We start from the raw sequence: 24,359 nt of genomic DNA on the forward strand, positions 1-24,359 counted from the left end.
GATTATGTCGACTTTACCTAGAGCGTGAAAGGCAGGTCCCAGGTGATTACACTTCATCTTGTTATTTCTGAGAAGAAACGAACCGTTCTTGAACTACTTGGTGGTCTTGGGACTTAGTTACAGGGCCTGTACTTTGTTCAGTTATCCAATCCTGAAGGATCAAGGCACTTGTAATTTATGCTGAAGGCCACTTAATAAAGAGAAGGTTATAGTTTTGGGGTAGTTTGTGTGAGAAATAAGCCATTGGTTTTGGAAATACTGAACTACAATAGGGGCCTTAATGGAATTAGACTGTGAAGTATGTACAAAAGTAAGTTTTTAATGAAAGGGTAATTGTTACAAGTGTGTTCTCACATGTGTTTGCATGTAATGCACTTTTCTCTTCATTCCTGTACCTGTCTGCTCATTCAGTGAGCTTTCTTCCTTTGTCTGTGCTTCAGCTCTTAGGCTTTGATTTGGGAAAATACTGACTCTGGAACAAGGCCATTGTACCATAATTATAGAATAGGATGGGGACCTCAGAAAGAAAGATTTCTGATGGCATTATCATTGCATTTCTTGGGATCCAGGTTTTTGGAAAAACAACAAATGATTGGTGAATGTCCCTTGCTTATTGGAGAAGAATATTACTCAATTTGGATATTGTGAGAGGAGAGGAAGAATTCAGTATTCTTTTCTGAATGTTTTTAGAGAGGAGGCCAGCTTAAGAACCAAGTCAGCATGTCACCGTCTGGTCATTTCAAAGACTTGTCAATGTTTAAGAAAACGGAGAGACTCTTAAAGTCCTAGGATCTCAGACCCGAATGGTACAGTAACAATTAGCTGTTTGTTACTCTCATTTTCAAACTACACATTGAAATGAAACCAAGCCTGAACTAAATAATGAGTTTCAAAGTATTAACTTGGGAAACTTCAAGTCTCAATTCTTTTAATTAAATTAAATGCTAATATATCTTATTAGGTTGGAATTGTACATTATAAGCACTCTTACGATGTACTTTAAACCCCCAAATTGGAGCATTTAAATTGTTTCCCCTGTGGTTTCTAAAGAGAAAGTGTAAACTATGTTATTCTGGAGAACATCCTTTTATCCTAACAGTTTATTTGTTCTTTTTCATGATGTAATAGAGATGCATTTGAAAATAACACCAGGAAAATGAAGAACTCAAGAGTTTAGTATTCTGGCTCAGATTTTCAATTATGTAGTTATTCACAAGTTGTTTTATTTTATTGTTATCATACCGGTCTCTATATCTTCAGTCTATACTAAATTTACGGTGGTACTGATTTCATTTGGCCTGTAATGAGGATCATAAAATAGGATAATTTTTAGCCATTCCTTTTGATCTTTCAAGTATCGCCATTGGCAATTAAATATAAACCAGAGAGCATGAACTTTGAGTAAAATCTTCATTGAGGTTGGACAGTATTTGGGCAGTCACTTGCAATGGTGTGTTAATTATACACCATTGACAGATGATTTGAAGGAGTAACTAAAAGTGAACTCTAATGAAAAGTACAAGAATTGCTGTGTACATGGCATAGGTAAAAGAATGGTACGATAGAAAAAAAGACATGAATAAAAGTTGGTGTGGGATCACTCAGGAGATAGAAAAGCCATCTTACAGTATTTCCTAGGACTGGACACATCTGAGTCATTTTCATCCTCAAGTCCTTTGACAGGTTGATAGATCTTATTTAAAAGGGACTGTACCCAAGCTAAGTAAATAATTTGGTTGGATGGATTCTTCCTTAGGCCTTTCCCAGGACTCACAGGCAGGCACTGGCTACTGTAGTAAAGGAGTGGTTTAGTTGGGAGTAGAGTTTAGGAATGGCAAGGATTTGGGATTATTATTATTATTTTCCAGTAAGATCAAAGGGAGCTCAGCTCAGGTCTTCACAATGCTGCTGGTTTTGAACTAAATGTAATGAGTTCTCTGAGCTGATTTCTTCACAAAATAAGGACAGAAATATGTGTGAAGTAAATGGAAAGCTTTCATATATTAAGTAGACTTAAAATATTATTCTGTTATACAGTATTTAATTGTGTTATTCAGATATTTAGGAAATAAGAACAGATTAAGTACTCATTGGTTTTGAATCACTTTCAAGGCAGCTCAGGTTACCTTTAACATAATTGCCTTAGGTAGTAAGTGACTGGATAGGACAGTTAACATTTATTAAGTTGTTAAGTCTTTTATGTACTTTTAACATAAAAATGCAGTAACCTTTTAAAAATAAAGCTTCTTTATCAAGGAGTAGACCTGGATAATGAACTTCATGGAAGTGTCAAGATGATGATTTCTGTACTAATTCTTACATTCTGAACATTTATTGTGAATTTGTAGGTTGCAATCAGTGTACATTTTATGTTTTGTTATACTTACCCAATTTTTAAAATTCTTTATTTTCTTAGAGCAGTTTTAGGTTCATAGCAAATTGAGTGGAAGAGATAAAGAATGATTCCAGTATGCTTTCAGCCTCCCCACCTTAGAAGTCTTGCACCAGAGTAGTACATTTTGCTTATCATCCAAGAACCTTAAGGACACATCTTGATCACCCCAAGTACATAGCTTACATTACATAAAGCCCTAACTTTTAAGTCATGTCCTGTTGTGAAATGTTGCTTAGTTCAAATGTTAGAGATGTTAGAGCAACAGAACATGAGTAACACTGGTTTACTATGAGAAGAACAGAATCTCTACTTTCTAACCACCTCTCTCTTCAGCAAACTGAAATGAAGCTATTTCACTCTTGTATTTCATAATGATTACCCAATACCTTATGGTTTTATTTCTAATTCCTATTAACCATAATTCATTGATTCTGTAGACTTACACAGAGTTATAATCTGGTTTGGGGTTTGAAAGTAAATGGAAGGCTGGAAATTTAGAATAAAGGAACTTCTAAAAAATATAAATGGGGTGGGGCTGGAGTTGTGGCTCAGCAGTAGAGCACTTGCCTCCCATGGGTGAGGCACTGGGTTCAATCCTCAACACCACATAAAAATAAATAAACAAAAAAGTATTGTGTCCTTCTACAACTAAAAAGAATATTTAAAAGGATTAAAAAAATGGGCAACTTCTATTTTAAAACATTCTAGCCAAATATTTTGTTGCTATTAAAGTGGATAAGTACAAGAGTTTTAGGAGATTCTGTTTATTAGTTGAGATAAGATTAATTCAGGTTTTCATAAACGAAAGAAATGTTTATGTCACTCAACGGGTGTTTTAATAATGAAAACATATAGAACATGCCTGGAATATGCTATTAGAAACGTCTAAGGGGGTTTTTCTCGCTTTCTTTGACCGCTGGAGCTGGGCGGGATAGAAATGTTCTCTTCCCTCTTCCCTCAGACAGCGACTTGAGGAATCCACGGTGGGAAAGCCAGGGGAAAGCAAGGGGAAAACAATTGCAAGAGCATCTCTTAAGTGTTTTTTTTTTTTTTTTAACTTTTGATGATTTAAAAACAATCCTAGTGGAAATCGAGTCATCCTTTGGAAACCACATTGAAAATTCCGCGTAGAAACTTGCGCAGGGAAAGTGCTTCCTCCGGGCACTAGGAAACGCAGGCTTTTCCTCACTCGGGAGAGCAGCGGGTGGAGGCTGCGGCCGCGGGGAGCTGCGGGGAGCGCGCGCGGCTCCCGCCCGGCGGCCCGGTGCGGCCTCAGGTGGCGGCGCCCCCGGTCTCGGAGCCGGGCGCGGGGAGGGCGTGCGGCCGAGGGGAGCCCTGGCCCTGGCCGCGCGCCGCCTGCCCTGCCCGCGGCTGAACTTTGGCCCGGGCCGCTGACACCCGAGGGAGTCTGAAGGCAATGACGTCTCCGCTGGTTTCGGCTGCACAACAGGAAATGCTCTGGGCCTCCCCCTTCCTGCCCGGAGAAAGTGGGGCTCGCTGCTCCCGGCGGTCGGCCGAGACCTAGTTTCGCCTCCGCAGCGCCCGCTGCTCCAGGGCCTCTGGGGGCGCAGGGCGCAGGGCTCCGGCTCTCCGGGGCACCCTGGTTGTGCAGTGGCTCTCTTGACAGCCCGGCCGGCCGCTCTGCGCGGAACAGCCCGCGGGCCGGGGGTAATTGGCCTTGGGAACCACATCCCTTGCACCTAGCTGAGGGAGAGGATGCCCAGGCAGGGGCCCCCCCGGGGCATCCGGTGTGTGTGTGTGGGGGGGGGTCTCTTGGAACGGGGCCCACAGTGCTGAATAATGCTGACCTCAGAGGGCCCGGGTTGTTTTCTCACTGCCTTGACCGACTATGCAGTCTGTCTTTGCACAAAGCCCTGACACGAAACCTCTCCTTTAACCCTCCTGCTAACTGCCACCTTTTAACTTTGTTGTGGAAACACACATAGCTGAGTGTTCAGTGCAAAACACAAGCATCATGTCCTTAAACACTTGTTTTAGTGTTTTTTTCTCCTTTTTTTTTTAAGGTAAGATGGTAAATTTTGTTTTAAAAGATAGTTTATCCTTTTTTTTTGAACTTCAAGATAACTTGGTAGCCCTGGATTTATTATCCTGAAGTTGACAGGATTTTTTTGCTGTAGGAAGGCTTTTAAAAAATTGAAGACAAGCCACTCAACACAAGCTTTTAAATAAAAAGTGTTTACATTTGCATTAATAAATTTTCAAGTTATATTTTAAAATTGATCTTCGCACTAGTAATCTATAATTTAGTAATGTGAATCTTGTGTGTCTCATATACTCGCAAGTATGATAAAGAGGAGGATCAGCCCAGTAGCCATTGTGATGATGTTCCTAGTTGACTGATGAATAGGCTTTGTAATGGTAGATTGTTCTTTTGGCCACACAGCCAAAATGCCAAAGTTCACTGGGAGGTCTGCTAAGGTTTCTTATATCAAAGACTTGACGAAAATATTATTTAGTAATTCCTAGTAACCTCGAAAATTGTTCCATATCGAAACATACACTGTGTTTACGTGCTCAGGTAAAACTGAATCATGAAGCTAACGCTCACCTAAGTTTTTGTAAGTGTTGCTTAAGTATTTTCCTTCAAAAGAAGCCTGATGTGATCGTTAGACGTGTATAAACTACAATTGTTATTTCCCTTTGGAAACTTTCAGCTGATTTATGCAATAAGTGAATTTAAGGTTATTGGAATAGATTTGGAATAAGAGAGGTTTTGAAATTATGTCTCCTTTCTTTTTGGGGGGTAGCTTTTTTTTCCCTTTGGTGGAATATGATCCTCCTTTTTCCCATCTGAATGTCATTCAAGATGCCATAGCAAAGTTATTTAGTTATGAAATATACAAAAACTGTTGGTACAGATATTCTCAATGGCCCACATAAGGAAATAAAGTTATAGCTTCTTGGTATTATGTCAAAGAGAGCTACCTCCGTTATACTATATTTGTGTGTGTGTGTGTGTGTGTGTGTGTGTTTGTGTATGTGTTTGTGTGGTGTTGGACTTGGAATTAGGGTCTCTGGGGCATGCTAGGCAAGTGCTCTGCCACTGAGCTACACCCTTAGTACTCTTTAAATAGTTCAACAGATTCAGGAGCACACAGGATGAGATGAACAATGTTTTCTAAAACCAGAAAGCACTGTGTAATGCAATATTAATTTTCTGTATGATTCTTTTTTCCTTTCTTTCCCTCATCATGAGATTGTACAACAGATATATCTCTTTAAGTGGACAACTGTTTTAGGCCTTGTTGTATTTGGGTCTCTTGCACTGTGTCTGTTTGCTCTTTTTAAGATTTAAAACTGCTTCTAAATCCAGCTTGGCCACTTATAACACTGGCATTATGAAAGTATTTATTTAGTTGTATTATAACAGAGATCAATTACTCCAGATTTGTATTAACAATAATCCCCAGTTTTAATGCAGCATCTTGTTGGAGGTGCTAAGTAGGATCTGTAGACATATTAATTGAATCTCATAATCACCAGGAGATTAACATGGTGTTGTTATAATTCCATTGCATGAGGAGTACTTCTGGATTGCATAGAATTTGAGTTTTATAACATTTGGCCAAATCCAATACCTCATCTATCATCATGGTCCAAACATAAGTGATTTGGTTCATACATGAATTACAAAACACCTACTTTGGGAAATAGATTCTGCTCTTGTGCTAGAATGTATTTTGTGCAGAAAAAATTGGGGCCTTTGTGGTAATTGAAACTACAGTTCTGATAAGGGTGGGTAGAAGAATGTTTTTTATCTCTCAGCTGAGAAGCTTGCATTTCTTGGAGGAAAATACTAAAATAAAAGTAATCCTTCCTTACATCTTGGTATTGTAATTTGACATATGCTAAATTTTTTTAAAAAAAGAATTAGTTGTTTACTGTCTCGCTTTCCCAATGAATTGTACACTCCTAGGCAGAGTTTGTCCTGCTCTCAGTGAATTCCCAGTGCTTAGAACAGGGTCCCACCCAGAGCAGTTGTTTAGGGCACAGGTGCTGTGGAGAGAGGAAACCACTGTCTCTCATATTTCTGATCCTGTTTCATATTCCTAGGCCATACTTGTAGAATTCTCTTTTTGTTAAGTGGTTTAAATTCAGCCCAAATGAGATATTAAATTTAAAAAATTGAATGTAAATATATATATAGAGAGAGAGATATAGATATATATATATATATAGATATATAAAATAGGTGCTCAAAACACATCCATTAAGTTGAAACATATTCAGAAAAGCAAGATATTTAGCAATATTGCAACCCTGGTGTTTTATTTACTATTGCAATAATTTGTAACCCCCTTTTCAACTAATGAGAGTGATTTTTTAAAAGCTTGGTAACTTGCTGATTTACTAAAGAAGACATTTAATGAAACTAAAAGAGTAGTCACTTACAGTTGAGTAATTTTAACTAGTATCTAACCCTAAGACTCAACATAGCAATTTGAGACCCAAAGCTGAAATGTGTATATGTATTTTTTCATTCATTTCCTAACAGAATCTTTGATACTGCAAGTGAGGTTTTCTGGAAATTGGGAGTATGAATGAAAAGGGCCTGGCTGTACCTTCAGTGACTAGTAAGGTGCTCAACAGGACTGGCTTCCTGGGCGTGTGATCTGTGTATTCTCAAGAACCCCAAGATCAAAGAGCCTGAGTTTGGTTTAACGCTCTGCTGTTACTGTCTTGAAATTTTAAATTTTTTTTTTGGGGGGGGGCTGAGGTTGTGGCTCAGTGGTAGAGTGCTTGCCTAGCACATGTGAAGTCCTGGGTTCCATCCTCAGCATCACATAAAGATATTGTGTTCACCTACAACTAAAAAATAAATAAATATTTTTAAATTAAAACAAAAGAAATTTTAAATTTTTGAACAAAGAGTCTTACATTTTTGTTTTGCATTGGGTTCTGCACATTATGAGGCTGATCTTGGTATTCATTAAATATGTCTGACAAATTGACTATCTTGACTATAAAATTTGGAAGCTTAGATTTTTACTCCTGGAATTGGTTTGACAGTGAAGCTTAGTTTCCCTATTTTATTAAGGTGTATCTAAATTAGAAACAGCCTGAGTGTTTGGGATCCATCTAGTAAAGTTTTTCAGCTAAGGGTTTAAGAATGAATGGGTGAGGATTTGAGGAATTCTAAATAGCTTAGCATGGCTCAAGTTTAAAGGACAAGTGAGAGGTCATGAAAAATGGGGATGTGGGCTGAGGCCAGTTCATGGAGACAGAGAGAGAAAGAGAGTCACCAAGAGAGTCTTATTCTAGGAGCCAACAGAATCCAGAGTTTCCCTGAGGGGATTGTGTAGCCACACCAAGTAGAGCTGAAAGTGCTCTATAATTGGGAGCTAGCTGGCAATTATTTTTATCTGTCATTTGCTATTGAGTGTGAGTGACTATTATGCCTCATTCTTGGTAAGTGGAGGGGAGACATTTAAATTAGACACAGAAATTTCTCACCAGAAGAGGATTAGGTTCTAGAATTTCGGAAGAAGTTTTACACCCCCCCCCCCCCCCCCCCGCCCCACCACACACACAACTTTGGATTAGGATAAACTGCTGGTTTGTGATTAGTTCCTGGGTACACTTATTTGGAATCTTTAGTAGGGATGGGGTGACACAGACTTATTATCATTGTCCCTTCAGAATCTGATGGAATTTTTAATTTATAATGATGATTCAAAAAAAAAATTGAGTGTCAGGCACTTTTCTAGGACTTTTATTTGTGTTAATTATTTTATCCTCACTTAATCATCTCATACCTTAAATTCTTTATCTTATGAGCAAAGGCTGTTAGACTCCTTAGTTAATGATGAAAAACCTGTAGAACAAAGAGGTTAAGTATCATGTTCAAAGTTAGATGGCCAGAACATTTTAGAATTTGTGTTTAAGTTCAGACAGTCTGAAGTTATATCCAGTCTGAATTCAAAGCCTGGACTTCCCTTGTCTGTGACTACATCACCTGCTCCTTCTATGGCTCAGTATATATTTTCTGGATCAATGGTTAAAGAATGACTGAATTAGAGGTAAAAGATAGCTTAACACTTTCTTTATCCAGATTAATAAATTCGAGCTTAAAAAATGTTTTCTTCCTGTTGATGGTAGGCACCTTCTAGTTTTCTAAGGGAAGTTTATTTTTCTATCATTACATATAATAACCTGACTCCTAAATAAATATTTCTTAGAGGATACAATGTATTGGGAGTTTGTTTCCTGGTCGTTGGAGAATTGCCAAGTGAGTTCTTTCTTCTGGTGTGGGTCACCGGGTCTTAGTGGTTGGGGTGATATTGGCAATACAAACCTGTTTTCTGGGTGGTTCAAGAGTGGCTCATCACTGGCACATCACAGAGTAAAGCTGTGAGCCATTCACTGACACATAGGACTGTGACCTAGGATGGAACCAAGTCCAGCTCCAAATGACATGGCCTTTGGAAGGCAGGACTTGGGAGATACCAAGAAAACTAAGTGACAAATAAGTAGCCCGATACAATAGAAGGGACATTATTCTTAAATTTGCAACTTTCTTTTTGGCTATAACTCTGTGACCTTATGTAGCAGTTATGCAAAATGGGGCTATGGTAAGAATTATAGAGATGAAGTGAATTGTAAAGGAAGTATTTTGGAGGCTTATAGAAGGGTGGAACAACTGTGTTTTTACACATAACAGAAGAACTTTACTTCATGAAACTAAATTTCCTACTATAATTATGCCCTTATGTCTAAGGGCATAAAAATGTCCTTAGAAATCTCTCTATTTTTATCCAGAATAGAGTGTTTTTTTTTAATTCCTTGCATATTTTGAACAGGTAATTAGTACAGGTCTGTCTGTCTGTCTGTCCCCCCACCCCTTTCCCTTCCTCCCTTTCTCTTTTTTGGTACTAGGGACTGAATCCAGGGATGCTCTACCACTAAGTTACATTCCCAGATCTGCAGTCCTTTTTCATTGTTTTCATTTATTTCTTTAATTTTTTTAATGTTTATTTTTTAAGTTGTAGGTGGACACAATATTTTTATTTTACATTTATGTGGTGCTGAGGATCGAACCCAGTGCCTCGTGCATGCTAGGCAAGCGCTCTACCACTGAGCCACAACCCCAGCCTCTATTCTTTTTATTTTGAGATAGAGTTTTCTTAAGTTGCTGAGGCTGGCCTTGAATTTGTAGTCTTCCTGCCCCAGCCTCCTGAGTTGCTGGGATTATAGATTTGTGGTGTCCATTTCTGCCTCCTTTTGAGGATTAGATTCTTTGCTGTTTAATGTCAGTGTAGGTTTGATATAGATTTACTTACAATTTATTAATATGACTTGAGAATTGCCACACTAAATGTGTAAGGAACAGTGAGATCTGTGTTAAGGTATCTATTTTTTTTTAAAATGAATTAATGTACAGTTACCAATACTTTAGAATGCTACTCTACTAGTGTTGACTTCTTCATGTTTATTACATTTTATTTCCTAAAAGTTAATATGTTTGAATATGGAATTTATTTGCAGAAGTCAAATGAGGATATTTATCAAAATGAGCCTTTAAGTAGAACGCTCATGAACAGTCCATATCATAAACTGCATTTATGATGTGTTTCATGAAGAACAATGTGATTCTAAAAAAAAAAAAAAAAGCACAAAAGAAAGGCCTATATATGAGACTACTGTGAATCTAGATTTGTACAGAAGATACTTGCAGAGTGTTGCTTATTGAACTTAAGCTATTAAGGTGCATTCCTAATCTATTTTGTGAGGATTCAGGAGGATTAATTCTTTAAAGTACAATTATGAATCAAATATTAAAATATATTGGGACTGGGGATGTGACTCAAGCGGTAGCGCGCTCGCCTGGCATGTGTGCGGCCCAGGTTCAATCCGCAGCACCACATACAAACAAAGGTGTTGTGTCCGCCGAAAAAACTAAAAAATAAATATTAAAATTCCCTCCCTCTCTCTCTCTCTCTTTAAAAAAATATGAAGTGCTGAAATTGGTGAAGAAAACCACTTATATAAGGAAGAGAGCAGAAGAAAGGGCATTTAATAGTACTGTTCTCTAATTTTTTTCCCCTTTATTTCAATTTTGTCTTTTCAAAAAAAAAATAAAAAGGAAGTTGAAGCTGGATAAATCGGTACATACTCCCAGCTACTCAGACTCTGGGGCAGGAAGCTTGCTAAGTTCAAGGCTAACCTGGGCAATCTAGCAAGACCTCATCTCAAAATAAAAATATAAAGGATTGGGGATACAGCTCAGTGGTAGAGCACATGTGAGGACTTAGGTTCAATCCCTAGTATTTGGCAGGGTCAGGGAAGAAGAGAGAGAGTTGAAGTGGCTTGCTTCAGAGATCTTTATAATTTTTGAGAGTTATTTTTTTCTGGGGATTGGTATCAGGGATTGAACTTGGGGGCACTTGACCACTGAGTCGCATCCCCAGCCTTATTTTGTATTTTATTTAGGACAGGAGCTGGCTTTGAACTCGCAATCCTCTTGTCTCTGCCTCCTGAGCTGCTGGGATGAGAGGGTTTTGAAAATATACTGGAATTAAGAAAGTCCTCGTGAGTGAATGAAAGTGTCTTTGAACTGGATAGACTAATGGGACATATGGGTAAGCTTTGAACTGACAGAGACATTTCAATCACCATTAAGAAGGTGCTTTAAACATAAAATAAATTGTATGACTTAAAAGAAAAGTAATATGTGGGGAATTATATACTATGAAGAAATGCATGAAGGAGTTTACTCTAAGTGTTTATATTAAAAAAGTTATCACAGAAATGACTTAATCTGAGATTCCAGGCTGTCTTAGTTGAATAGCTTTTATGCCATCTCTATTTTCTAAATGATGTTAAGTGGTCAGTTTGCTCTCGAATAGGTTGGGCATGAGAAAAAATACATTGCTATAGCTTCAGGCTCTTTTATTCTTTTATTCCACCTTGTGTTTATGTAATTGTATGAATGTGTCAGTTCCTTAGAATCCAGAGAACATTCTGTTGTGTATTGGTGAATAAGAAGTTGTCAGTGCTCTATTTTTACAGCTGCGCTCCAGGGTATCACTTTCTGAAGAGGTCAGCTGGGCATGACCTCATGGGCACGAGCCTCTGGGACAATTCTGAAAGAACCCCAGGCCTGCAGAGTTGAAAAGCCACTGCAGAGCGTCTCAGTGCTGTGTTGGGGAGGCCCTGGGTCTGTGGATGCGGTCTGTCTCAGCAGCTGTATTCAAAACTAAATCCAAAGATGAGGGACGCAGTAGGATATAAGGCTGGAAGAAGCAGCTAGAAGGAAGCAGTGTCCTCATCCGCAAAGATTCTGTGTGCTGTTGTGGTTTTAACATTGGGATTGTTTAATCATGAGAATAAACAGGAAGGTAAAGAGGAGGAGGTTGAAGGAAATAGGTATCCAGAAGGGAAGCAGGGGTCCTGGGGGCTGTTTCATTTCATTACTATCATTGTTCTTGTTAAAATTAGAAAACTTTTAAATTTATTTTTATTTATTTTTTGGTTTGGAGAGAGTATGTGAAACCACGTGAGAAATAGAATTCGTTCATCTGATACATGGATATGATATTTAGGGCTGTTCCTTAGCTTTGGAATTCCTTGTTCCAAGGTTTGAGGCAACTTTTGGGGGCAGATATCATTTGAAGTGGGAGGTGAAGCTGGGATCCATGCAGGGCTTTAGAAACCTTACATGTGACTTTGGTCTTCTCCCTAGAATGAATGGAAAGTCATAAAGGTTATCTAGGATTCTTTTTTTTTTTTTTTTAAAGAGAGGGGGGGGGGATTTTAATATTTATTTTTTAGTTCTTGGCGGACAACATCTTTGTTTGTATGGGGTGCTGAGGATCGAACCTGGGTGGCACACATGCCAGGGAGTGCGCTACCGCTTGAGCCACATCCCCAGCCCTATCTAGGATTCTTAATAAAATAAATAGCAGAATATTAGCATGTTCTCCTCATTTAGAAAAAGATGTATTCAATTTTCTGTTTTCATGATTCATGTGAATAAAACCTGGTAATTTTGGAATTCACAAGCATGTAGAGTCATTAGTGTCTGTGCAGTGTGTTTTACCTGAAAGTCACTCATACATCTTGTTTCTGCAGAGGTGGCTCTTACTGTTCCCTTTTCAGTCCTTGCATCAAGATCTTTCCTGAAGAATATTTGACTGTTTCATTTTGTGGATGTGGTTCTTTTTTTTTTAATTATTAGCATATTCTGTTTCACATATCAAGTAGATTAATAATCCTGGAGAAGAAAGAATTAGTGATAAAACCAGCTGTACATCAGATATTAAATTGTTATAAACTTGTATTTACTAATATTTCAACTATTAGAATAAGAGAAGGAAGAAGTTTATATCAGCTAATCAGATTTGAAATTTTGAGTGACTAGAACTCTTAACCATCTTAGAAGAAATGCATTTAAATCTAGTTATAGTACAGTGCCTGTAATATTTATTGTACCTTCATTGTGCTGTGGTAGAACCTTTTGGAAAAAGCTTTGGGAAAGTGGCTTTGAATTATCTGAGTGGACAAGTGTTCTAGTGTCAGGCAGGGAGTTGAGCATGTGAGTCTGGAAGAGAGGATAGGTTGAAACAGGAATTTGGGAGCCATCAGTGTGCAGGTTGTGTTTGAATTGGGGCAGATAAAAGGGTTTAAAGGGAGACATAGAGGGTGAGAAGAGGAAAGGACTTGGGGCTGACCCTGGAGCAACTCCAACTTTTAAAGTCCTGGTAGGAGGGATTGAGGCCTCAGGAAGATTAGGAAAGGGTTAGAGAAGCACAGCAGTCAAGAGGGTCCAGTGTCACAGCAGCTAGGTGAGGAAGACGTTTGTTTGTTTGCTGTGGCTTCTGTGATTAAGCACCACACATTAGGTGACTGAGGTCTCTATTGCCTCAGCCCTGGAGGCTTGAAATCTGAGATCAAGGTGTTGGCAGGGTTGGTTCCTTCTGAGAGTGGTGAGGGAGACTCTGTTCCAGGTTCTCTCCTAGCTTCTGGTGACAGCTGGCAATCCTTGGCATCCCCTGGCTCATCATCACTCTAATCTCTGCCCCTGTCTTCACGTGGCATTCTCCCTGTGGGTCCCTGTCTGCTTATAAGGACACCAGTCTTGTTGGAGTAAGGGCCAATGTCACTGGAGTATTACATCATCTTAACTAATTACATCTGAGTGACCCTGTTTCCAAATAAGGTCATGTTTTGAGGTAGGATTAGGACTCCAGTCTATCTTTTATGGGGAACACAATTCAGTGCATAATAAGAGGACTCAGATTCAATCCAAGAGGATTTCCCTCTTGTGTCCAGCCTTCCAGGGAAGGCAGGGCAATCAATACAGAGTTCTGGTTCTCACACTTAGTTTAATACAAGGTAGGCAGTATTCTGTCCAGAGAGGTCCAGATCACGTGTTTATGGTAGCTGAGAAGGTGATGGATGGGAATAGGAAGAATGCCAAATGGGAATAAGATGGGGAGAACATTTCTTAGAGGTGAAATTTGAATTGGGCCTTGGTGGGTGGGGTTCAGGATTTAAATTTATGGAACATGAGGTAGAGAGGGCATTATGGGAGGGGAAAACCTGCTCAATGACTTGAACTGGAGAAGTATTCACAGTGTTTTAAAAGCAGGAATCTGCTCTATGTCATTTACCTTGAAAGGATATCAGATGTGGGTGTGACAGGGAGCCTTTGGCAGGAATGAAGTTGGGCCCTACATTCAGTGGATTCAGTCAGCAGTTGTTTACTGAGGCCCTACTGTGTATCAGGCACTGTGGCAAGGGCTGGGGTTATGTCCAGTCACCTGGTTGCTGGTCTTGAAATCCTGGGTCCAGGAGGTGCTCCTGCCTCAGCCTCCCTACTGTCACTGGTAGTTAGCACTATAGGCTAGCACCACTGTCCCAAGTATCAATCATCATATCAGTACACAACTTATGGGTAAAACTATAAGGATTTTCTCTTATGACTTGTTGATTTAATAATAGTAACTAATAGTAATCAAGCAGCTTATTCAGGAATAACCACTGTGGTAAATTCTTTACCTAAATTAATCAGCCATTACCAAAACCTTATGATGTAGTTTCCTCCGTATTTCATAGACTCTAAGGTGCCATAGGTTATAAGGTGGTACTGGATATACCTCTAAGAAAGAAATAAAAGACTTCCAATTAATTGAAAGATGCCATTGATAGACACATTTTGGTTTCAAAAATATGAAAAGATGCATGTGTGGGCTGGGGTTGTGGCTCAGCAGTAGAGCACTCACCTAGCACATGCAAGACCCTGGAATCGATCCTCAGCACCACATATAAACAAACAAACAAATAAATAAATAAATAAAGGTATTTAAAAAAAAAGAAAAGATGCATGTGTTCTAGATTTGGTGGACAACTTAAATTTTTGGCACATGGTAACTGGCTGACAGATGAGAAAATCTATGGTGCCGAGAAGGTAAATGAATAGCTTGTCCAAGATTACACATGGGTCCATGGTGCACCAGAGCCTGGTCTTCCCATTGCCCTCCACTGTGTCCTGTGGATGCAAACTCTGAGCACATTGCAGCTGACTTTTTTTTTTAATGTATGTAGAGCCTGATAATGTTTTAGGGCTCCTGTCTGAAGTTTTGGGGTATATTATCGGAGGAAGAGGTGTGTGGAGATGTGCAACTTGTAATTGATGATTTGGCAGGTCAGGGACTCTCTTTTAATCTAAAAAGATAACAATGGAGGAAGGCCATCATGGTGAGCCAAGAGATGGAGGTAAAGGTGAGCAGGGGCCAGAGCAGGTGACTTTTCTTATGGAAAATGATGTGTCTTCAGCCCGTTTTAAGTTTCACTTCTGAAGACCACACTCAGCTCCCCCACCCGCCTTGCCCTAATCTTTATCTTGAATCTCTGGGTTGTCATCAGAGGTGCTGTTACTGTGTTGCTTGGTTTCATTTCCTGTGAAGTTCCCTTTCCTCTGGTCTAAGGTGACCCCGTAGGTATCTCTAGCTTCCAAGGCTTGTGGGAAAGTGCCCAGATGCTTAGTGTAGAATGGGAAACTGCATTAAATTTGGCTGAATAAACAGTAAGTGGTGAGGTGCAGGCTAATTGCTTCTCTTCCTTTTAAATATTTTCCATCTTCACAGTGACATCCAGTGTGTTTTTGATACATGGGGTTTTCCCCTCAAGTATTGTTTTTTTTGAAAATCAGATATTGTTCATATTTCATATACTTTGAAACTATCCAAATGATCATATGAAGGAAACTTACCTTTTGAGTGGTCTGGAGGTAGTTCTCAGAGTCAAAGTGGAAGTTTTCCTTTGGGTCCTAAGGCTTGAGGTTGGAGGATGTTGTATATCCATGAGTGAATCAAACTGACACACACACATTTTTTTTTTTTTTAAATTTTTCCTTTTTAAATACTGGGGATTGAACTCAGGAGTGCTTAACCACTGAGCAACATCACCAGCCTCTTTTTACTTTTTATTTTGAGACATAATCTTGCTAAGTTGCCGAGGCTAGTTTCAAACTGTGATCCTCATATCTCAGCCTCCTGAGTCACTGGGATTACAGGAATGCGCCACCTATGCCCAGCTGACAAACCTTTTTTGAAAAGCTGGTATAAAGCTAAGCAAGCCACTGTGAGTACTGGATTGGTCACCTGCAGTTGTGAGGGGCCAGTCTCTGTGTGCTGGCTGTTGACGGTTAAACAGTGCAGGCAATAATAGCCCAGCACTCTTCCAGTTGATGTCTGCTGAGTACATATTCACACTTTAAAAATAATTTGATTATTATTTTTTCCTCTTAGATGTGCAGCAAAAACAGCATTTCCATCTGAGCAGTAGAAATGATCACAACACCTTACCGTGCTTTCAACTCTTCTTACTTCTTCCTTTCTGTTAGATCTCTGGTCTTATTCTCTAGGTGTTCCCACTAGTAATGCATTCTACCCAGTAATCAGAACTATGGCCCATATTGGGGGAACTCAGTGTATTGTGTTAGGAAGGTGTGCTCAAATGTGACCCCGTGGGCCTTTATGGAGCCATCTGTAGGGGAGATGGAAGCATATGTATTTACGGAGCCAGGATTAAAACCACCATGGGAAGAGGTGTGATGAGCAGGAGGGGTTAAGGAGGAAGAAATGAATATCTTAGACAGTCTTGAGGAGGCTTGGGGTGGAAGGAACAGAAGTTTTATCACTCTAGTTAGCGTGTCCTTAAAACTAGATACAAACAACAGTGGTTGTATATATTGGGATCTGCTCTCATATTTGTAGAAAGAACGACACTCCAGAGCAGTGCTTTCCAATTAGCCATCTGCAGTGATGGGCAGGTCCTGTATCAGAGGTGGCCAATATGGGAGCCACTAGTCACATGTGGTTTGGGAACACTAGAAATATGATTAGTGCAACCAAGCAACTAACTGTTAAATTTTATTCCCTGTTAATTGAAAAGTTAAATCTAAACAGTCACATGTGGCTAGTGGCTACAAAAGCCAGACAAAACGTGCATATCTGAAACCTGGTATTGATCCCAAATCATAGACACTTTGTTTGGCTTTTACTTTTTGATATGTTTTGGCATAAATGGAGCATCTATGCACACCCTAAAGTGCAGTAAGTCATTAAGAAATGGTGATACCCCTACACCTTTTGCATATGTGTATGTACATGCACACACAGATATGCAAATGCTTATATGCCCATGCACACACAGATGCACCTGTGTACATACACACACACAGACACACACACACAAAGAAGTCTTTCCTCCTGACTTCTTGAAATGAAGGGAGGGAGAAATATGATGATTTCGGTTGGCTTACTGTTTTGAAGGCCACGTAATAAATTAGTGATTCATCTACTGGGGACATATCAGGCTGAACAAAGAAAAGAAAAGTCCCTGATGGAAAGGAAGAACCATCTCTGCCCCCCAGAAGAACTCAGCCAGAGGGTCTTGGATGAGTCTTAGTTTCCTCCTCTATACACTGTGGATTACAGAATCTCCTATCTGCCCCAAAAGATAATATATATTTGGAAAAACTTCTTTTCAGGTTGGTCTTTCCAAACCAACATCACAGCTTTTTTATAATCCTTCAGGGCATTTCCTTTTCTCTTTGTGTTGACTGTGGTACCAAGAGCTATGATGATACATATTTTCCCCTTGATCTCAGATGTCTTCTGGCAATTGCCACATCTCTCCAAGACCCACTTGAAAAATATTTCCTTTTAAATTCTGACCCCAGTCTTGTTTTGGGAGTCTTCATTTTGAGTCCTAACTGCAGTCTGCTCACGCTTTGACTCTGCCCTTCTCAGTGTGTGTGTGCCCACCATGTCCTGGAGTCCTAAAATGTTTCATGTTCTTTTCATATGCCTGTGCTTTAACTTCCTGATTGGAATGCAAACTCCCTGGTAAGAGTCAGGCTTTAAACTTTATTTTCTTGATCTTTTTAAACTTAATTTTATTCAGTGTTTGCAGAGAGTGGTGCTCAGTCCATGTTGCATTATGATGGTTCAGTGGAGAATGTGGGTCTTCATTAAGCCTGTTTGACTGTTAAGATCAGTGGTGTCAAGGTGTTTCATCTACAGCTGTTTATCAAGGTTTTTTTTTTTTTTAAATCAGATCCTCAAGCTCTATAAATGTGATTCTGTAGGTCTGAGATGGGATGCTGGAACCTTGTATTTTATGAAGAAAATCAGGAAATTCTGATGCAGGTAATCTGAGGCCTGCTCTTTGAGAAATAATGGTCAATATATTAAGATACCATTTCTAAGGACTCAACATATAGAAGATTTCTCTGGCAGTAGGGATATTGCTTTTTAAGAAGTATAATTTTTTTTTTTTACATTTTCTTTTAAAAAGGGATTGTAGAAGAGGGAGGAACTTTTGTGGGTAAAACATTTGTTTAAATTATCTTCTTAAATGTATGCCAGGGTCGTTTGGACATTAAAACTATCACATCAAAGAGAAGGAATTGATAGTGCATGAAATGATTTCCTCAAACCACAACGATAGAAAACACTTATTCAGCCTCCTCTCAGAGCTTGTTTGTCCTTATTTTAGTCTCAGTTTTAAACTAATCATCCCTGGAAAAAGGGCAATATACGGGAAGCATGTAGAAACAGTGCCACTGGTACAGGATGGCACACGGATTGCAAATGTAATAGCTGACATCCTGAAAGTGAAAAAGGAAATACATGAAGTATACAAATCAGAAATGAGATCTTAAAAGGCAACATAAAAATGTAGACCAGGAGGGAAGCAGAAGAAGGAAGGGGGAAACAACTGCTGGAGGTATTCCTGAGAGCTACCCCAGTTGACAGTAGTGACTGATTGTCTTTCTTAGACCAACTCCATCCAATACTGGATCCGGGGTTTCACACGGTGCCTGGCTCATGGGAGAAGCCCCACAGGGTTCTCAAACTCTACATTAGTGAATTGAAACAAGGAATCCAATAAATAGAATTCTCTGGTCATTTATGTTCATGATAAGGACCCTGAGACATTTCTGATTAAAAAGAGAGGCAAGCAGTTTTTGCATTTTAGATCTTAGAAGCTCCAATGTTTTTGTGTGTGAAGGCTTAGTTGACATGCTTAGTACACTGTTCATTCTCAGATACTCTACTCTTTAACAAGTCTCTTCACCCCCTACCTTTTACATATTTAAATGGTTGAAGATGCTCGTGATATATTTTTCAGATTACACATGCCCATGGATGTGATATGTATTAAAATATTTTGACTCATTAACCAATATACAGCATACCAATGCACAATATATTTTAAAGTCTTCAAAAATATTCAGATAGATTTCTTTTATAGGTAGATAGGAATCTATATGTATCAATTTGAAGATGTCTCCTTTCTATATAGCTAATGTAAAATCATATTTTATGTAGCTAATCACCCTCTAATAGATCATAATGGTGTCCCTGAAGCATGGAACATCTATTAAAATAGATATTTTAGCACGGGTACTAAGAGAATGCATATTATATGCTGGGCAGACACATGGGCTCTATAGAGTAAAGAAAGCCATATTTTGATACCTCTAAATATATCTCTCTAGCTGCTTTACAAGTGTTTTAGATTTGTGATCTTTTAAACTTGCCCTTTGGTATAATTTCATTAACTGAAAAAGATTTCATTTTATTTTTTTCTTATAGGATGGGTCTTGCTTTGTTGCTCAGGCTGGCCTCAAACTCCTGAGCTTAAGAGATCATCCTGCCTCAGCTTCCCAAATACCTGCGTGTGTGCCACTATGTCTGGCTCAAAAAAATTATTTTTGATTTTATACAAAATGGATCAAATTGTATTTGGTTATTTTGTACTTTCTTTCAATTTCTAATTGGTTGTGCAGAACTTGGAATTTATTTTTTTCAAGGGAAGGAAGGAAAAGATGAGGGGGAGTATTTCTTTGACAGTAACATCCTACAACTGAGCAGGTCCTCTCAACGCGCTGGTTCTGAAAGCATGAAGTTATCAAAATTTACCTCTAGTTCTCAGATTGCTGTATTTTATTTTAGTCAAAATTATGCTCTCAAACTTTTCTAGTTCATGATTCATCACTTTCCTTTCCCAGTCATAAATACCAGCCACCAATGATTGAAGTACCTGATCTGATTTTGGCAGTGGGCTAGGAACCCTGTGGAAAGGTAGGTGAATCTCATGCCATTTATGTTCTCAGGGAGCCTAGAGACGAGTATGATGAGTGATGAGACTCAAGCACTCTAACCCATTATACTAGAAGACAGAATAGGAGAAAAATGAGGCATAAACCAAATGCAGTGAAAGCTCAGAGAAAAAGATGAGGAGCTGTTGCAGAAACCATGAAGGAGTTTATGGAAGACGTGGGCCTTCAGGCGTGGTTAGCCTCATTGGAAACAGAGATGGGGTTGGGAGATTGCACTCCTGGTGGAGATGATGTCATAGATGAAAATGGGATCACCTCATAAGGCTGTGTGAGAGTTGGATATTGCCAGACTATTGAGGGCACCACTCATGTGGGCTGGATATAAATGGTGCCCCTGCAGTCGTGCAGCATAGTGGCCATGAATGAAAGCCAGGAGACGGGAACTGTGCATACGTTTGATCTGGAATCATATGCATCCAGGACTACTGGATCCATTGTGATGGATCTCGAATGAGACAAGTGAAGTTGCTGTATTTCTTTCATTGGGTTGTTAACCTAAAAGGCCTTTAAACCCACTCAAGTTTGAGTTTCTATGATTTCTCTAATTCAGCTGGTATCAGGGATCTGAGGAAGATAATTTTGAGCAATGGAGTGCCTCCAATTTTCAGAAGATAAGAATTATTAGTAATATATAAAGTGAGACAAATTGAGAAGTTACTAGACTTCATATGTGTTTAAAGAGGTTCTGAGTCTTGAAGGCCATCCAAGTGAAGTTGGAATAATTTAGCAAACTGGTACTAGCCTACCCTCACCTTGATGCCATATTTACTGCTTCGGTGTCACACTGAGACCTCTGTACTCTGATTTCTCATTTGGCATTTTTATTAATAAGCTTCACAAAAAAACCAAAAGAACAAAAAACAAAACTCTGCTAAACAGAGCTACCAGCTTCCAGCTTCTTTCTCCTTTTGTATCTTGTCTTTTCGTCTCCCTGTGTCATGAGCTTTTTGTGCTTTTGCAAATGGACTTTTTCTCTTGGTCCTGGGCGTGGGCTGTCTTCTGGCAGTGGTCCTGTGGATGGCTTACTAATGATCATGGTGGTTTCCTTTGGGGTTTTGACCCTCCTTTAGCTCTTGGTTCATGAATTATGAGCCCCAGAAGGAGGTTAGCTAATAGGCTGTTGGAGCAGGACAGAGGCAAAGTAAGGAGGTCCAGATTACAGGGGCGAGTTCAGGTATTCGTGAATTCATTCAAGTTTACTAAATAGCGCTACTGAAGGTGGACACTGGATTTGGGTGGTGTTCCTCTCCCACCCTGCTTTGTATTGCTGTGATCTTTCTGCCCCCAAATTCTCTAAACAGTTTAAGATTTCTTCACGACAGCTGATTCTCTCCAGGGGTAGCGGCAAGACCTCTGGTGGTGTAGAAGGCGACAACCCTGGCATGGCAGCAGCTGGTTTTATTTTTGGTTTTTGTCAGGTGTTTGTAAGTTGAGAACTGCCTGTATTCAAACAATGTGATGTGGTGGTGTGTACTGGGCTCCTGCAGCAATGGTGGATGTGGTACAAATTAAAGGATAAAAATGAAGAGTCCTTAACATCACATTCTGCAGTAAGCTTTTAAAAAACCTGGGCCTGCATTCATGGCTCAAAGAATATGGATGTACCATGGTTCATTCACAGTTGCATTTCATGTAAAAATCTGAGTTTTGCTTTGTTTTTGGAGATCTTACCACCAGTGAATTCTCTTGTGGAACATCACTGTTTTATGGTGGGGAGATGTTGGTGCATTTGGGAGATCTAATTTTGTGGTCTACCAGATTACTGTAACTCATTCGTTTTTGGAAGATTGTTTTCCTTTAAGTGGTTTTGAAGATAAATTCTTATACTGGAATATTATAAAATAAATGGGCAAAGAAAATTATTTCAGCAGCTATTAGGAAGATAGAGTTAGGTTAGTTTTAGTAAGTGATGAAATTGAGAAGAGACATGATCAGTCAACCCACTGTTACCCCAGGATCAAGATACACAGGTTGTCCATGGTCATTTAACAGAGAAGTCATGGTGTGGGAATTTCCAGTTGAATGTCTGATACACTTAGAAAAGCTGAGAATGAATTTTGTGATAGAAGAAAACTAAGATGATAAATTACTCTCACAGAGTATCATAGGCCATGGTTTTATGCTGTAATGTCTATATAGGTAGCTATGTTCTCATTTGTTATCTTCTCTGGTGGAAACATTTTCTCCCTCACTCTGATCATGCAATCATTTCCATTGGGCTGCCTTATTTTCTTTCAGAAAGAGCATATGTCCACACAGACTTATGATTTAGATCCGAGTACACCTGTGGAAAGTATTAATGGTACATGTGTGATAGTGTTTGAAATGAACTACCACATTCATCTCTAATTCTGGACCTACCATGTTTTCTCACAGGCTTTATTTTGCCTTTTTGAGTTTGATTTCCTGTCACACAGCATGATTTAAAAAGATATATTGTTCAACAACAAGATTTCTAAGGAAATAGTTAATATAAAGGAAAATATATGTGGCCCTGTAACCCTTTCTCTCTAGCATTGTTTTTCTCATGTTAATTACTAAGTTTTCCAGAAACGATTTTTAAAGAGAAGTGCCTAAAAGGGATGACTAGATCATTCTTGTGGATGATGACCGTAATAAGTGGAAGCAAATGTAGAATTGTGTCTTCAAATTCATTTACATAATTTCCCCCTTTTTCTTTTGGAGGGACCTGTCTAATGCTACTTGAACTTCAGAGAGGACAAATTGGGTTTGTAAATCTGAAAACTGCTAGAAGTTCAAGTTTTGTATTGATACAGAGTTTCACATTTCTGTTTAGTCCGCAGTGAGTGAGCGCAGGGTCCCTTGCTCCTCATTCTGTCACTCAGTGCTGGCATTAGCTCTGTTCCCTAGAATTTACAGCTAGATGACTGATCACTCTTAGGAACACTTTCCATGGACTAAGTCTTCAGAGATTAATTGCAAATAGCAGATTCCTACCCAGGTATGCTTTAACGTTGGGACTTTTTTTTTTTTTTCTTTTCACTTTGTTGTGTTTAAATAATCATCAGTAGGAGAGAAGAGAGACAGGAGAGAGATGGATACCGTGGACTCAAGAAGGTATCTTTGGTGATAACGCTTTCTTTAAAAATGAATCCAAAAGAGCATCATTGGAGTGTTGATTTTACCTTTTGGTTTTGTTTCACTCACCCTTGATATCAGCCATCAGAACCAGTGAGTGAATGATGGGAACTACTTGAGTCATTTGCCCACAGAATCTAGAGTCTATAAGAGTGAAGTCCCTGAGAGGACAGTCTGTAAGACTGAAGTATTATGTTTATTTCAGAATTCCTTGAATTTATTCTTGACAAGAAAGCTTTTGAGCCTGTAAATGATTATTCATGTTCTTGTTATTAAGTGACATAGATGAGAGTGGAGATAGTGGTTTAACGTCTACCTTCAATCAACAGCAAGCAAGGGCAGATCTTTTGAAAATCTGCTCTCTGACCTGAAAACAATTTTGTTTTCAAATCACTGTTTAAAGTGTTTTTTTTTTGGAGGCTCATTACATTTGCTGGAGAACAGTACTCCAGCAAGTTCAGTAAGCCCAAAGTTTTAAATTCTGTGTCTGGAATGGTGTCATGTTGTACAGTAGTAATTCTATAAATTATTTGTAATAAAGGTGAAAACACCAGAGAAAATATCTATCCATATATCATTCCCATTTTGACAAAGGGACACTGTTAGGCATTCCAAAGCAGCTTCAGTAGTTCAGCAGTTGAGATATTCTGCCCTCCCACCCCCGCTCCCTCTCGACATCCTGTTTCATCACAAATATTTATCATTTTATTCATTAGTTCTCCACCTGCCTTGTGGCTGCTGTGGTTGCTTGCTGTCACTCAGCCAAGAGACTGGGGAATGCCTGTCCACAAGTAGCATGGTGCATCTGGGGCAGGGTACTCAGAGTCCTAGGTGTTGTACTGTTGGTTCCAGGCACTTGTTATGGAAATATACATACTGTTTGTGGTAAGAAGAAAACTCAAGTGTACAACATTTGAAGGTGTTTCTGTAAGGTCTTCTGGAAGTGTCAAAATAAAAGAAAAATTACTCTCAAAACAAAATTACCACTGAAAAGGCCAGTTTATTTGAGTGGCTGGTTAACAGAACCGAAGAATTTGGTTTGCATGAGAAGTCCAGTTAGTATTAATTAGCTACTCACTTTTAAAATATTAAATGCAATATGACATGTAATAGCACCACAGAGTACACCATGACAGAAGCCCTTTGTTTCATAAGGGTTAGAATTTTTTTTTTTTTTAAAGTGGGGATTAAATTCAGGAAGCCTTAACC

General features: G+C 39.1%; 1 protein-coding gene across 31 annotated transcripts in view; it reads left to right on the forward strand.

Moving 5' to 3' along the window:
• The window catches only part of Hivep2 (HIVEP zinc finger 2), a 182,948-nt gene that overhangs the window by 16,228 nt on the left and 142,361 nt on the right, over positions 1-24,359 (forward strand). For 2 of the 31 annotated variants that reach the window (XM_078018998.1, XM_078019017.1), the window contains exon 1: positions 19,950-20,013. The exons of the other annotated variants lie outside the window; for them this stretch is intronic. The gene's annotated coding sequence lies outside the window, so the exon portion shown is untranslated. Of the gene's footprint in view, positions 1-19,949; positions 20,014-24,359 lie in introns of those variants that run through there. 31 annotated transcript variants of the gene reach the window in all.

This window comes from Ictidomys tridecemlineatus, chromosome 8 (assembly GCF_052094955.1).
Source record: "Ictidomys tridecemlineatus isolate mIctTri1 chromosome 8, mIctTri1.hap1, whole genome shotgun sequence".
Taxonomy (NCBI): domain Eukaryota; kingdom Metazoa; phylum Chordata; class Mammalia; order Rodentia; family Sciuridae; genus Ictidomys; species Ictidomys tridecemlineatus.